This window comes from Triticum dicoccoides, chromosome 7B (assembly GCF_002162155.2).
Source record: "Triticum dicoccoides isolate Atlit2015 ecotype Zavitan chromosome 7B, WEW_v2.0, whole genome shotgun sequence".
NCBI classification, from domain to species: Eukaryota; Viridiplantae; Streptophyta; class Magnoliopsida; order Poales; family Poaceae; genus Triticum; species Triticum dicoccoides.
This window is the reverse complement of record NC_041393.1, coordinates 69,325,877-69,340,785: the sequence shown is the minus strand read 5'-3', so window position 1 is coordinate 69,340,785 and position 14,909 is coordinate 69,325,877.

The following is a 14,909-nucleotide window of genomic DNA, read 5'->3' as shown; positions in this document are numbered from 1 at the left end:
GACCCGACACCCCGACCCCGAGACCCCGACCCCGACCCCGACACGGCACCCCGACACCGACACGACACCCCGACCCCCGACACCTCCCGAAAAGGTGTTCTTTGGCCTTCCAGAGGCCGACGGGGTCATATATTTGTGAATTATTAGTTAAGTCATATATTTTTCGATTTTGTTATGAAAAACATCATATATAATTGTGTTGATCGGGTAGTTATAAATGTGCAGTTGTTTATGTTGTACTTGATGATGATACACTTAAGTGATATACATATTATTATTCATGTCGGTACTTTTTTTCATGTTGTACTAATTTCGTTTATTCTTTGTCATGGCAGGTGTTGAAAGATGGTGGGTGCTGGTCGGGAGCGCGCCGAGGCCCCTTCTTCGTCGGCGCGTAGTGTGAGGTCTTCCATTCCACACGCACCTCTCCGCCGAGCGTTGCTGGACAGTATGGCGACACCGTCGGGCCCTTCTTCATCGACCGCGGTGCCCAGCAGGGGACGATGTAAGAAGAAGGGCCGAGGTGGAGCACGTGGTCGCGGGAGAGGAGGTAGGGTGACTCTTACAACGCCTTCCTCGCTGCCGCCCCCAGCTGTTTCACCCGAGCATGTGACTGCTAGGGTGGACTCATCTAAGGAGGAGGCTACACGGACTCCGGTCCACGAGCCTCCGGTCCATGGGTCTTCAGCCCACGAGCCTCGGGCCGATGGGCCTTCGGCCCACGAGAGTTGGGCCCACGAGACCCCGGAGGAGCACACGTCTGGATGGGGTACTTGGTCGGGTCAGCCCGAGGATGGCGGGGAGCCGAGTGCCAATGCTGATGATGGCGGGGAGCCGACTGATTTTGAGGAGGAGGGGGAGGAGGGGGGTAACGTCTACCAGCGTGGTGCTACATGGCTCCCGTCCGTGCCGGCGACCCGCGAGCAGAGGTGGTTGATTTTCCCTGATGGGGAGAGGTAAGTGCATTTAATCTTTTTGTACCTTCTGCATTCACGTTTCATGAAATAACTAATGCGTTGGCCTTGTCATGCTGCAGGGGTTGGGACCACCATGAAAGTGTCCGCCGGCCCAACTCCGTCCTTGGAGTTCTGATTCGGCAAAACTTTCTGGGGTTTGTCATGTTGCCTGGTGAGGGTCGGCTTCCAGAGGTTGGATTGAGTTGGGAGCACTACTTGGCTGCCCCGGCCCCGCCGGCTGAGATTATCGACGGTGTCTTGTGCAAGACGAGGGCAGACATGGTGATCAGAAAGTTTTGGGTAATTTCTCCTTTACACAATTAAAAATCTTCAACTAGCTAGTTATTAATTGTACTAATCAATATTGTCTCATTTGATTGCAGACATTCTACAGGTGTGAGGAAGGATACGAGGAGGAGGCGGCAGATGTTATCCAGAAGGAGTGCCCAAATGGAAGGTGTGCCACACCACCAAGGCAGCTCCAACTTATTTCAGTACGGGCGTAACTGGGTATGTGGTTTGCTTCATGATTCATGCAATTCATTCATCATGCTAGCTTTAGCCCTTTAATTACTAATTTACTTTGTTTCTCTCTTTCAGGCACGCTACAATAAGGCGGATAAGGTGCCAGAGGTGTACGACCTGTATGCCATGGCCCACACTGGCTCTTACAAGAAAGTCAAGGCATTCTCTGCGTCTAACCTCGATGATCCAAAGAACTTCACCAACATCTCTGCCCACCACAAGCTCGTGCAATATAGAAATCAGGGGAAGGCGAGGAAAGGGGAGGACTTTAACTCGAGCCAGGGTCCCATTGATACAGAGTTGCTGCTGATATCTGGTGGCGGGAGGTCCCATGGCTCCATAGCCATGGGAGATGGACTTATCCGTTGTCCTAGCACTCTCCCGGAGATCAAGGCGCGCCAGTCGAGCTCCGCTCCTGAGATAAGGCCTCCTGAACGGCCAGTCCAACTCGCCATCAAGGTTAGTTATACGTACTTAGCTATCTTTCTCCATTACATTGTGTGCGCTTCCATCAATGATTACAAATGGTCATGTGAGTGGTGTTGCAGGCTGCTATACAGAGTGAGAGAGATAGAACGGAGAAACTTCTGGTGGAGGCAGCGGAGAGGCAGCGGGAGTTGGAGGAGAGGACAACAAAGATGTTGGAGGAGGAGAGGGCACGGAATGACATGCAGGCAAGGGCCATGTATGAGCTCCTTGTGGTAAGTTTCTTCTGCAGATTACTTGCTAGTCTTAACATTTGAGTCTCATTACTAACTAGTATGACTCTGTTGTGAAAACCAAATGTGCAGTCTGTGTGCGAGAAGTCCGGTCAGACCGCTCCGCCGATGCCAGTGATTGCTCCTGGGAGCACGGTGAGTTTAATTTGAATGGACATTACTTGCTAGTCTTAACATTTGAGTGTCACAATGCTAACAAGACATTGGAAATGATTTTTGGTGCAGCTTAACTCCAGAAACGCATCACACGATCCTTCTCCAGCTACCGGCACGAGCCAGCCCGCTCCTACACTTCCTTGATCACGGTAAGTTTCTCTAGACTTAGACTTAGCTTTATTTCCTCCAATATGCTTACCATAATGACCTAGAGTTAGCTTCTTTTCCTTCAAAATGACTTAATAAGCTTACTTATGTCAAAAATTGCATAATTAACTTAGTTAGCTCATAAATGATCCATTTTACCTAAGTTAGCTCTAATATGACTCATTTTACCTTAGTTAGCTTACAAGTGATCCAATTTATCCAAGTTAGCTCTAAAATGACCCATTTTAGTAGATTAGCACGTAAATGATCCATTTTACCTACGTTAGCTTTAAAATTACCCATTTCACCTAGATTAGCTCCAAAATGACTCATTTCACGTAGGTTAGCTCCAAAATGACCCATTTCACGTAGGTTAGCTCCAAAATGACCCATTTCACCTAGATTTGCTCCTAAATGATCAATTTCACCTAAGTTAGCTAAAAACGATCCATTTCACCTAAATTAGCTCTTAAATGATCCATTTCACCTAAGTTAGGTCATAAACGACCCATTTCAACTAAGTTAGCTCATAAAAACTCATAAATGATGCATTTCACCTAAGTTAGCTCAAAAACGATCCATTTCACCTAAGTTAGCTCATAAACGACCCATTTCACCTAAGTTAGCTCATAAACGACCCATTTCAACTAAGTTAGCTCATAAATGATCCATTTCAACTAAGTTAGCTCATAAACAACCCATTTCAACTTTTGTTAGCTCATATATGATCCATTTCACCTAAGTTAGCTCATAAATGACATATACTTCTTTTTCTAGTCTTCTTCTTGTTCTAGTCACCTATTTCTAACTTTCTTATTTACCATTTTGTAGATTTCATTCACTTCATGGAAGCTAGCTTGCTATGATGGAGTGCTTGCTTTTCCTTTGATGAAACTTTGCATTGTATCTAGCTTGCTATGATAGAACTCGCTATCTTGACGAAACTTTGCATTGTAATATGTATATGGATGGAACTTGATTATGTATGAACAATGTGTATGGATGGAACTTGCTTATGTATGAACAATGTGTATGGATGAAACTGATGTGATATGTGATATGAAACTTATGTGCTGGATATGTGATTTGGAAATATATCTATATATGTCATATATATTTGCTGTGAAAATTGTTGGATTAAAAAAACAGAAAAAAGAGACAATATGCAGGCTCTTTGCCGTCTGCCACCGACGGCAAATGGCTCTTTGCCATCAGCAGCAGACGGCAAAGAGGCCACGTGGCAGGCAACCGTGCTTCCTTGGAGGCTGACCAGTTTGGTCAGTTTGCCATCAGCAGCAGACGGCAAAGGCTTTGCCGTCCGCAGCGGACGGCAAAGGCCTGCCGTTAACCACCTAACGGAGTAACAACGCATTTATTTCCGTCCGTCTTCTTTGCTGTCCGCTGCTGATGGCAAAGGCCCCTTTGCCGTCAGCTGCCCGAAGCAGACGGCAACGCAGCTCTTTGCCGCCCCTACTTTGCCGTCACCTTTTGCCGTCTGTGGCTGACGGCAAAGGTCTTTGCCGTCCGCCGTGGCAGATGGCAAAGTAGTAGATTCCTATGGTGGGAGATGCCTGGATCTACAGGCGATCTTCTACAAGAACTCTCATAGCTGCACGAACAAGTTCGGCAGGTGATGCAGGGTATCGCCCAGGCCTTGTGGCCATCCGCCTCCCTGCCATGAGGCATGGGGGAGCTTGTGGAGATGCTCAAGGGAGCGTGGCGGCGCTTCCAATTATGGAAGATATTGGCCTACCGACAAGGTGCAAGGGAAGCCTGGGCCATGGTGAAGACGCGATACACCAAGGCTGACCCGAACCACATGGCCGAGGTTGGGCCCGTAGGGTCAAATGGGAAAGAGATCCCCGTTAGTCTGGTATATGACCAGGTAGCATTAGCCGCAAAGTATTTCCAACGGGATTGTAGGCTAGACAGCCTGTTGGATGGTATACAAGAAGAATTTAGTCAGTCTAAGTGACTGTGTACTTCAGATGACATATTTTGTCCCTAGCGGGGTTGTAAAACATTTTTCATGGCGGATCTTTTCGCTGCAGCCTCCGGACCCGATAGTCCGGAGTGTATCCGAATACCCACTCAGTTATGTAAAACCGGGGTACGCGTGGAAACCAGGTGTAGGGGTCATAAGTGCTTGAACAGACAAGTACCCAACTAGCTATGTTATATTACATGGATAGTAAAGAAGCATCTTCCAAGGAGAATAGTTCCGTTAAGGGTTCCTTTCCCTGGGTACGCATGCATTAATGTGCATGTCCGAGCTGCGCACAGAGACGCAGGATAAAAAATATCTAGGGGTTTATATTGTAAGTAGGTAAGAAACATCTTTTGTTCACTGATCGAATATTCCCTTAAGAATGCTAGCTTTCGGCTTCACCCAGTCTGAGGTACACCTCCGGCTGACGCGGCAGTAACAATCGCAGAGGTGATCCCCTTATGCCCTAGCCGAATTAACGGGAACGTAGGACATAAACACAAGAGCCAGGAAACCTAGCTTGGCCAAAATTTAAGTCATATCGATGCATATAATGGCGAAAAAGGTACATATGGAGGAGTGACACATATGTGGTGGGCATAAAGCCCAGAAGGTAATTATATTAAGCTTCTGTATAAGAAGCCCCCAGGTATACTGAGTGCGCATAGCGCGGCAGGAGTGTGCGGTCGAAGCGCACTTGAAGCTTTTAAGGCTATAAAAAAGAAAGAGAGAAAGAGGATATAACTTAAAAATGAAAGGTGGAGGTAAGGAGACGAACAAAGAGTTCGGCACTAGGCGTAGAATCTTCGTAGTCTGGCCGCGTTCCATGGGTTCGGCTTGAGTCGATTGTCTGATGCATCATGCAGACGGTACGCTCCTTCGATGAAAAATTATCGATGATGAAGGGACCCTCCCACTTGGGCTTGAGCTTGTCCTTTTTCTTCTCCGGTAGGCGTAGAACGAGTTCGCCAACGTTATAAATTTTGGCCCGTACTTCTCTACTTTGATACCTTCGAGCCTGCTGTTGATAGAATGCGAAACGGGCCTTGGAGACGTCACGCTCCTCCTCCAGGGCATCTAAATGGTCCTGCCAATCCAGCTCGGCTTCTCTCTCTTCATACATGCGCACTCGAGGTGAGTCATGAATGATATCATAGGGTAGCACCGCCTCTGTGCCGTACACCATAAAAATGGTGTGTATCCGGTAGTGCGATTCGGCGTGGTCCACAGCCCCCATAGTACGGAGTCGAGCTCCTCGACCCAGTGCGTATCTGATTCCTTCAAGGATCACACTAGTCTGGGTTTGACGCCACTCATAATAAGACCATTTGCTCATTCGACTTGACCGTTTGTTTGGGGATGATAGACAGAGGCATAATCGAGCTTAATGCCCATATTGCCACACCAAGTTTTCACCTCATCGGCTATGAAGTTAGAGCCGTTATCAGTGATGATGCTATGGGGGACACCGTAACGGTGTATGACCCCGGATAGGAAGTCTATCACTGGTCCGGATTCGGCTGTTTTAACTGGTTTGGCCTCTATCCATTTGGTGAATTTATCTACCATGACCAACAAGTATTTTTTCTTCTGGCTTCCTCCTTTAAGGGGTCCAACCACATCGAGCCCCCAGACCGCAAAGAGCCAAGTTATGGGGATTGTTTGGAGAGCGGTAGGTGGCATATGGCTTTGATTTGCAAAAAGATGGCAACCGACACAATCTTGGACGAGGTCCTGTGCGTCTGCTTGGGCTGTCGGCCAATAGAAGCATGTACAGAAAGCCTTGCTTACAAGGGCCCAAGCTGCGGCATGATGGCCACCGAGTCCAGCATGATTCGTCTAGTAGCTGTCGCTCCTCCTCTTCGCAGATGCATCTTTGAAGCACTCCGGTCGCGCTTTTCTTATAAAGCTCTCCCTCATGAACCTTGTAGGCTTTAGAGCGCCGCACAATGCAACGCGCTTCATTTTGGTCCTCAGGGAGTTCTTGCCTATTTAGGTATGCTAAGAAGGGTTATGTCCACGGGGCAATGACAACCATAATCACGTGGGTCGAAGGTGTTATTTCGGTGGCGGAGCCTCCGATTATGTCAGATTGTTCGGGATCTGGGGTTGTGTTTGGATCCAGACTGATATTGCCGGTCTCCCCTTCCCACACCACGGATGGCTTGAACAACCTTTCCAAGAAGATATTAGGTGGGATAGGGTCGCGCTTGGCGCCGATGCGGGCGAGGATATCTGCCGCTTGATTGTTTTGTGGGACCACATGGTGGAATTCGAGCCCCTCGAACCGAGCTGACATTTTGAGGACGGCATTACGGTAAGCCGCCATTTTTGGGTCCTTGGTGTCAAAGTCTCCATTTATTCGAGATATTGTGAGGTTTGAATCCCCACGCACTTCCAGGCGTTGAATGTCCATGGAGACTGCCATCCGAAGACCATGCAACAGAGCCTCATATTCGGCTACGTTGTTGGAGTCTATGTATAATATTTGGAGTACGTATTGGACTATATCTCCGGTGGGGGATGTAAGGACAACACCTGCCCCCAGACCAGCCAGCATCTTAGAGCCGTCAAAGTGCATGATCCAATTGGAGTACGCGCCTTACTCTTTAGGGAGTTCGACTTCTGTCTATTCGGCGATGAAGTCGGCCAGTACTTGCGACTTAATGGCTCGCCGTGGTTTGTATATTATGTCGAACGGGAGGAGCTCCATAGCCCATTTAGCAATCCAGCCCGTGGCATCGCGGTTATTTATTATATCGTTGAGTGGTACTTCAGAGGCCACCGTGATTGAACACTCTTGAAAGTAGTGTCGTAGCTTCCGGGATGCCATGAAGACCGCGTATGCTATCTTTTGATAATGTGGGTACCGGGACTTGCACGGAGTGAGGACAGTGGATATGTAGTATACCGGCTTTTGAAGCGGGAATTTATGTCCGTCCATTTCTCTTTCGATGACGAGCACTTACAACCTGATGTGTTGCAGCTATATATAACAGCATGGGTTCGCTGATATTTGGTGCGGCCAGGATTGGGTTGCTGGCCAAGAGGGCCTTTATTTCTTCCAATCTGGTCATGGCCGCATCCGTCCACTCGAAGTGTTCGGTACGTCGAAGAAGGCGATAAAGAGGTAGTGCTTTTTCTCCCAATCGGGAGATAAAGTGGCTTATGGTAGCCACGCATCCACTCAATTTCTGGATTTGCTTGAGATCTGTTGGGGTAGCCAACTATGAGAGAGCTCGGATTTTAGCCGGATTTGCTTCAATTCCTCTGTTGGAAACGATGAAGCCCAGCAGCTTTCCGGCAGGCACGCTGAAAACGCATTTTTCCGGATTGAGCTTGATGTCATATGTTTGGAGATTGTCGAACGTAAGCCTCAATTCGTCTATTAAAGATTCAACGTGTCTGGTTTTGATGACCACGTCGTCTACGGATGCCTCCATAGTTTTGCTGATTTGTTTTTTTAGGCATGTCTAAATCATGCGTTGATAGGTTGCACCAGCGTTTTTGAGCCCGAAAGACATGGTGTTAAAACAGAAGGGCCGTATGGAGTGATGAATGCCGTTGCAGCTTGATCGGATTCCACCATCTTGATTTGATGATATCCGGAGTATGCGTCGAGGAAGCACAATGAGTCGTGTCCTGCGGTGGCATCGATGATTTGATCAATGCGGGGGAGGGGGAAGGGATCCTTGGGGCAGGCCTTATTGAGGTCCTTGAAATCGACAGATAGGCGCCAGGATTTGTCCTTCTTTGGTACCATCACTAGGTTTGCTAGCCAGTCCAGATGTTTTATTTCCTGATGAATCCGGCCTCGAGTAACTTGGCAAGCTCTGCTCCCATGGCTTGTCGCTTAGGTTCTCAAAAGTGCTCAAGAGTCTGCTTGACCGGCTTGTATACCTTCAGTATGTTTAGGCTATGTTCGGCCAGCCGGCGTGGGATACCTGGCATGTCTAGAGGATGCCAGGCGAAGATGTCCCAACTCTCACGCAAGAACTCTCGCAGTGCGGCATCTATTGTGGGGTTCAGCTGTGCTCCAATGGATGCTGTTTTTGTAGGGTCTGTTGGGTGGACCTGGAATTTGACTATTTCGTCCGCTGGTTTGAAAGAGGTGGATTTGGGTCCTTTGTCGAGTATCACATTTTCCTTGTCCACCATGGAGCGTAGCGCAGTTAGTTCTTCAGCCGCAAGGGCTTCGGATAATGCCTCAAGGGCCAATGCGGAACTTTTGTATTCAGTGCGGAGTGCTACGTCCAGATCACTAGCTAGAGTGATGATTCCATTGGGCCCGGCCATCTTGAGCTTCATGTACCCGTAATGGGGTATAGCTTGAAAGCTCGTTAATGCATCCTGCCCTAAAAGGGCGTGGTATCCGCTACTGAACGGGGCCACTTGGAATGTGATTTCTTCAGACCTATAATTCTTCGGCGTGCAGAATACCACATCTAGTGTGATTTTCCCGCACACCATGCCTCCCGACTAGGGATGGTTCCCCTGAAGGTCGTGCTGCTTTGCTCAACGCGACTCTTGTCTATTTCCATTTTGTTAAGAGTCTCCTCGTAGATGAGGTTTAATCCGTTGCCGTCGTCCATGAGCACTTTAGTAAGCCGGAAGTTGTCCACAATTAGACTAAGGACCAGAGCGGCAGGTGCTCGGGCTATTCGGAATTGAGGTTCGTCACTGGCATTGAAGGTTATGGCCTGGTCGTTCCATGGATTTATTGCTGCGACGTGGCAGACTTCTGCGAGGCTGCGGAGTGCTCGCTTATTATTTGAGGCAAAAGTCTCGAAGACTGTCAGTACTGTATTGTTATTTTCAGTGGGATGGTGTTCTGCGGTATTGCTGATGAGGAGATGCTCGCCACTCTTGGCCACTTGCCGGAGTATCCAACATACTCTAAGGCTGTGTGTTGGTATGGTATCCGATGTACTGTGAATTTTGATCGGCCCATTAAGCCATCCCTCCAATACGGTTCCACGCCCTGGGGCCTTGTTTTTTTTGTAATTGGATCGGGTGACTTGCGATAGTGCACCCTTTTAGTTTGGACGGGGGGTTTAGTGAGAGCCGGAGGATCCCAGAATTTTGTTTGGGTTTTCCAGGCGCTTTCCATCGCACAGTACTTCTGTACTATGGCCGCCAAGTCAGCGAAGTGTACTATGTCACGACGACTTATGCCGTTGAGGATTCCCTTGTCTGTGCAATTTTTGCAAAAGAATAAGATTGCATCTTCCTCGCGACAGTCCTTAACCTTGCTCATTACAAGGAGGAATCTGGCCCAGAAGTGATGTACTGTCTCTTGGGGCTCTTGTCTAATGTGGGAAAGATCGCTTGTATCTGGGTGGGTGGGTAGATTTAAGTCCAGACCCTAACCTGATCTGAGACCCAGGGGCAGAGGAGCTTCCGAGCTTGGCAGCTTGGGCTCTGGGATGTTGCCCAATTTTTCGGGCCCGTTGTCTGATTCTAGGTTTGGAGCTTGGGCCATGTCTTCCCGTAGATGGGTATCCGGCTTGGAGAGCTCGGGAATCCAGACATAGTTCGTCCGCAAAATAGAGGAGGAATCAATGCATTGCTCCTCCACTACCGCTATCTGATGGGTGACCGGCGGAGAGTTAATCTCCCTTTGGTCGGGTTTAAGCCCGATCCGATCATAGTCCATAGCGACTCCTAGAGCGGCGATGCGATCCAAGAGCTCATTTAGGGAGGATAGCTCCATTGGATCCATCTGTTTGGTAAGTTCCGAGCTGACGTGAAGGCTGTTTTTGATGACCTGAGAAGTCATAGTCGACGCGATGGCCGATTGGGCGGTCATGACGAAGCCGCCTAGTCGGAGAGTTTGGCCTAAAGCCAGGGCTCCCTAGAGGTGATGTTGTCCTTGACAACAAGGCGAGCGATCAAGCCTTACCGTGACGGCACAGTGGAACTCTCAATGAAAGCACCAATGTCGGTGTCAAAACCGGCAGATCTCGGGTAGGGGGTCCCGAACTGTGCGTCTAAGGCTAATGGTAACAGGAGGCGGGGGACACGATGTTTACCCAGGTTCGGGCCCTCTCGATGGAGGTAATACCCTACTTCCTGCTTGATTGATCTTGATGATATGAGTATTACAAGAGTTGATCTACCACAACATCGCAGAGGCTAAACCCTAGAAGCTAGCCTATGATTATGATGCTAGTTGTCCTACGGACTAAACCCTCCGGTTTATATAGATACCGGAGGGGGCTAGGGTTACACAGAGTCAGTTACAAAGAAGGAGATCTACATACCCGAATTGCTAAGCTTGCCTTCCACACAAAGAGAGTCCCACCGGACACAGGATGAAGTCTTCAGTCTTGTATCTTCATAGTCAAACAGTCCGGCCGAAGTATATAGTCCGGCTGTCCGAGGACCCCCTAATCCAGGACTCCCTCATACACAATATAAAATGGCTGATATGGAGAGAAAAAGAAAACCACTATATCTACACTAGCACGAGCCTAAGCTACAAGCCTGCTTGCTTGGGTTGCTCTCTTCACAAGCATAGAACGACGGTGGCCACACCGCTCGTCACATATCCCGCAGCTGGGGGAACGGAACAATGTTCTACGTAGACGCAGTCGACATCGGCGAGCGAGAAAACCCACAGTAAGTGCGTCCTAATCGGGGGTCACCGCGGTATGGGCCTATGCCGCATCCCAACCGCCCTTCTAGCTACAACCCAATGTCCCAGGTAGTCCATCTTCCTTTTGGAGCCGGCTTGCTCCACTGCCATAGCTTCCCACATAGCTCCATCTCCATGTCGATATTTCTCTACTTCTACCGGATTCTACTTGGGATGAGTTTATGTCTCATGAACTAATGCCAGTACTATTATTCTAATCACACTTCTTCAATATATTTGCCATCAGGGATGCTCGGCTTGATTTTAGTGGAACTACACAAAAGCATCGTATGATCCGAGGGTGCCAGCCATCTTTCCTTCGACATGTTCTACCTGGCTAGGAAATTAAATCCTGTTTAGGGTTTAGGGTTTAAGTCGTAGTGACCCGATCAGTAGTTTTTCTTTTGTACACGCTCTCACAACTTTTGTCTTTAGTTGTGAAGTAAATATTGGCTATGATCTGTGAATCATTGAGCTGCATCAGCATGCATGTTAGTTTTCCTTTGTGTTTGATGGAATGTTGTAAGGGGGAAACCTTGGAGTAGGAATGAAAATGGAGTGTAAAGTTTCCGTTCTTCCGGACAAAAAATGGAAACTGAGAGAAACCAATGTTTCATTTTGTTGGATAACGCCATAGAGAAAAACCAACATTTATATCACGCCATTCACAAAAAACGTTTAAATCACGTCTGTCGCATTCGTGTCTCACCCTCCTCCACGGCTCGACCCCACATGGTCGCTCGGCATGCCACTCACCGCAAACCGAGTATACGATAACTTTCCCGCCTACTTGTCGATGGATCGCGCCATGGAGTACTAGCACTACTGGAAGAGATTGACGAGTTGGGGGAGGATAGCTAGTTGTAGCATGAACTCCCAAGAACTTTTTACATGCATGTTGTGGCCGGCTATTGCGACCTTTGAACGCTGAGCAGTCGCGTGCACCAGGAAGTGGCGCGGGCGACGTTCTCTCGGCCGGCGCATCGCTTCAATGCCGGCGCCAGTGAGAAGTCCCGTCCGCTCTGGCCGGGCATGAATTTGGCATTGACCATTTCAGGTGGGAAGCACGCGTGGGTGATGAAGAGGGTTCGGGTTGGTCAGGAGCTGCCGTGGCAGCGGTCCGGATGCCCGCAAACAAGAGATAATGTACGTTAATATTGCTGCATATATAATTAACAACGTATATAATGTGCCATTTGGAGAAATATGATTGGAGATGGATATGGAAATGGAATTTTACTTCAACACGGATATGCATATCTATGTCTATGTGTGTGTGCGCGACGACTCTCGCAACCTGGAAGCGGGGGCATGTTTTTGATCGAGTTTTCTTTCTTGCTACGTTAAAAAATTGTTCACCAGTTTTCGTTTCTTTTTTCCGGGAACGTGTGTATTCTATTTAAAACCACTGCTATGGAGAGATTTTTTTTACTCCATTATAGCCTCTTGTTTGATAGAGTTTCTCACGTCTCGCTCTCTCACCCTCTCCATATCAAAACAAGATGACAGTGTCCACTCTATCTCTCTCCTCACCGGTGGTCACAGATCCGGCCGAATACCGTCCACTACGGGAGGTGAGGAGGTGCAACATTGACATTGTCGCCATCGGCAATGGAGGAAGCCAATGTGCACCGTCCTCTCGGAGCCAGTGCTGGTGCGGACGATAGTCCTCCGTGCCCTTGTTCGCTGCCGTCGTGTGGGCAGATCCTGCCCGCCCGCCTAAGCGACATCTCGCCCGCCTGAGGTATAACTTCTTGTACTGGTCCAGCTCTCCAGGTCGCTGCATGCGGGTTTTCTTCTATGCGACTACTCCCCAGCTCCCCATGTATAGTAGCTAGGGTTCGTCGGCTGGTCCAATATCACCTACTATTATAGAGGAAATGCCACTCAAAAAGTTGTCCTGATTTATGCCTCGATGGAGGTATACATGTTGTTTCAACAAAAAGTACAAGGTGGTTGTGTGGTCATTGTCCATATGCTACTATTGCTGCTGCTAATCTAATACTATCACTGGTTAAATGAAGAAATGCTTTTTTCTCGGGTATCCTGGTTTAGTTCCCATCAAGATAATCATGATGCTTCTATTTGTTGGTGTACTTTTCATTAATTCTTATTGACAATTGAGATGTCGTTGTTAATCTTGTAAAACAAAGTAACAACACTATATCCCTTTTTTATATTTTTCAAAATAGCGATGCGTATCTCCATACCAAGGCATGTATTCCTCAATTTTAGTGGAACTGCACAAAATTGGATGGCCATTGTTGTTCCGCCTCACTGTCCTCTGCCACGTGGTTCTTCCTTCCTCGACCTTGATTACTGAGAATAAACAAACCACAATGAGGATTTGTCGAACTTCATAGGTGCCTCACCCAAACTTGATGCCAAATGGATGATGCATCACCACGATGACCTATTGCTGCTGATGGTTGCGCCTCATGTTTGCGCCGGCTGGTGAAGCTGTTCGATTTTCAATGAAAAACAAGTTGTCTTCCATCAGTGCTCTTTGCTTGTTACCCACAAAGATGATATCCTTCGTCAGTTCACCTTGGTTGCGTTGGAGACGCAGTCATCTTTCACGTTGGTGCAATTTTATCACACAATTGGCTATGAACCAAATGTTTCCTCGAAGAAGGGTCGACGTTGGTACTAAGGGCATAAGTTTTGTATTGATTTCTAAGCCTTCTCACAACTTTGTCTCTAGCTCCCCTGTAATTTTATTTGTCCAGCTATTAACTTTGATTAAAAAAATGGTGTGGACTAAAAACCCGGATGGACATAGTAGCCCTCCATTTTTATTTGCTCCGTGTATTAGATTTGACTGAAGTCAAACTTTGTAAAGTTTGACCAAGTTTAGGCTGAACACAACAAACCATAATTATTAGAGAGGGCAAACTATACATACTCTCAAACCTTTCCTATAGTTGAAATTAAAATTATTTATTTGTACACGCTCTCACACATTTCTGATAATTTGGCGCATGTGTGGTTGTTCCCTTAAGGGAGGGTAGTGTACCGCACGTCAAGGACAGGAAGTGCGACCAGGATGCGTGGATCGTTAGTTCATCGGAAGTACTCCCTCCGTTCCTAAATATTTGTCTTTCAAGTGGTTTGAAATGGACTACCATATACGGATGTATATAGACATATTTTATAGTGTAGATTCACTCATTTTGCTCCGTATGTAGTCCTTTGTTGAAATCTCTAGAAAGACAAATATTTAGCAATAGAGGGAGTAGTAGTTTTCTTCACTGGTACGTTAAATAAAGAGTTTTGTTTCGTACTTACACAATTTAAAACGATTGTTATGGAGAGAATAAGGAAACCACTCCACTATATATTAGTCATATACATGAGTACCATATGGACGCAGCTTCATTGACTTTAGTGCAGCTGCCTTTGGGTTTATGACACATGGGCCCAAATGTGGCTGGCCCACCTGTCATACAGCCAAAAGTAGGTGCAGTTAAGGCACCGGAGCTCAGTCCGTACTATAGTATATATATATATAAGCTGGAGCCTCAATGCTCGTTCGCTAGGGTTTGCACTCTCCACACTCTCGCCGCACTATATATATACACGTGTATATATATATATATACACACGCCGGAGGCTCAGCGTTCCTTTGCTAGGGTTTTCTATATTCACAGTCTCTCACCCTTTCTTCACCAGATCTAAACAAGACTACGTTGGCCTCTTGTCTCTCTCTCCCCCCTCACAGCTGGTGAAGGAGGCGGCCGGATCCCGTTGCACCGGGAAGGGGAGGAGGTGCAGCATTCACT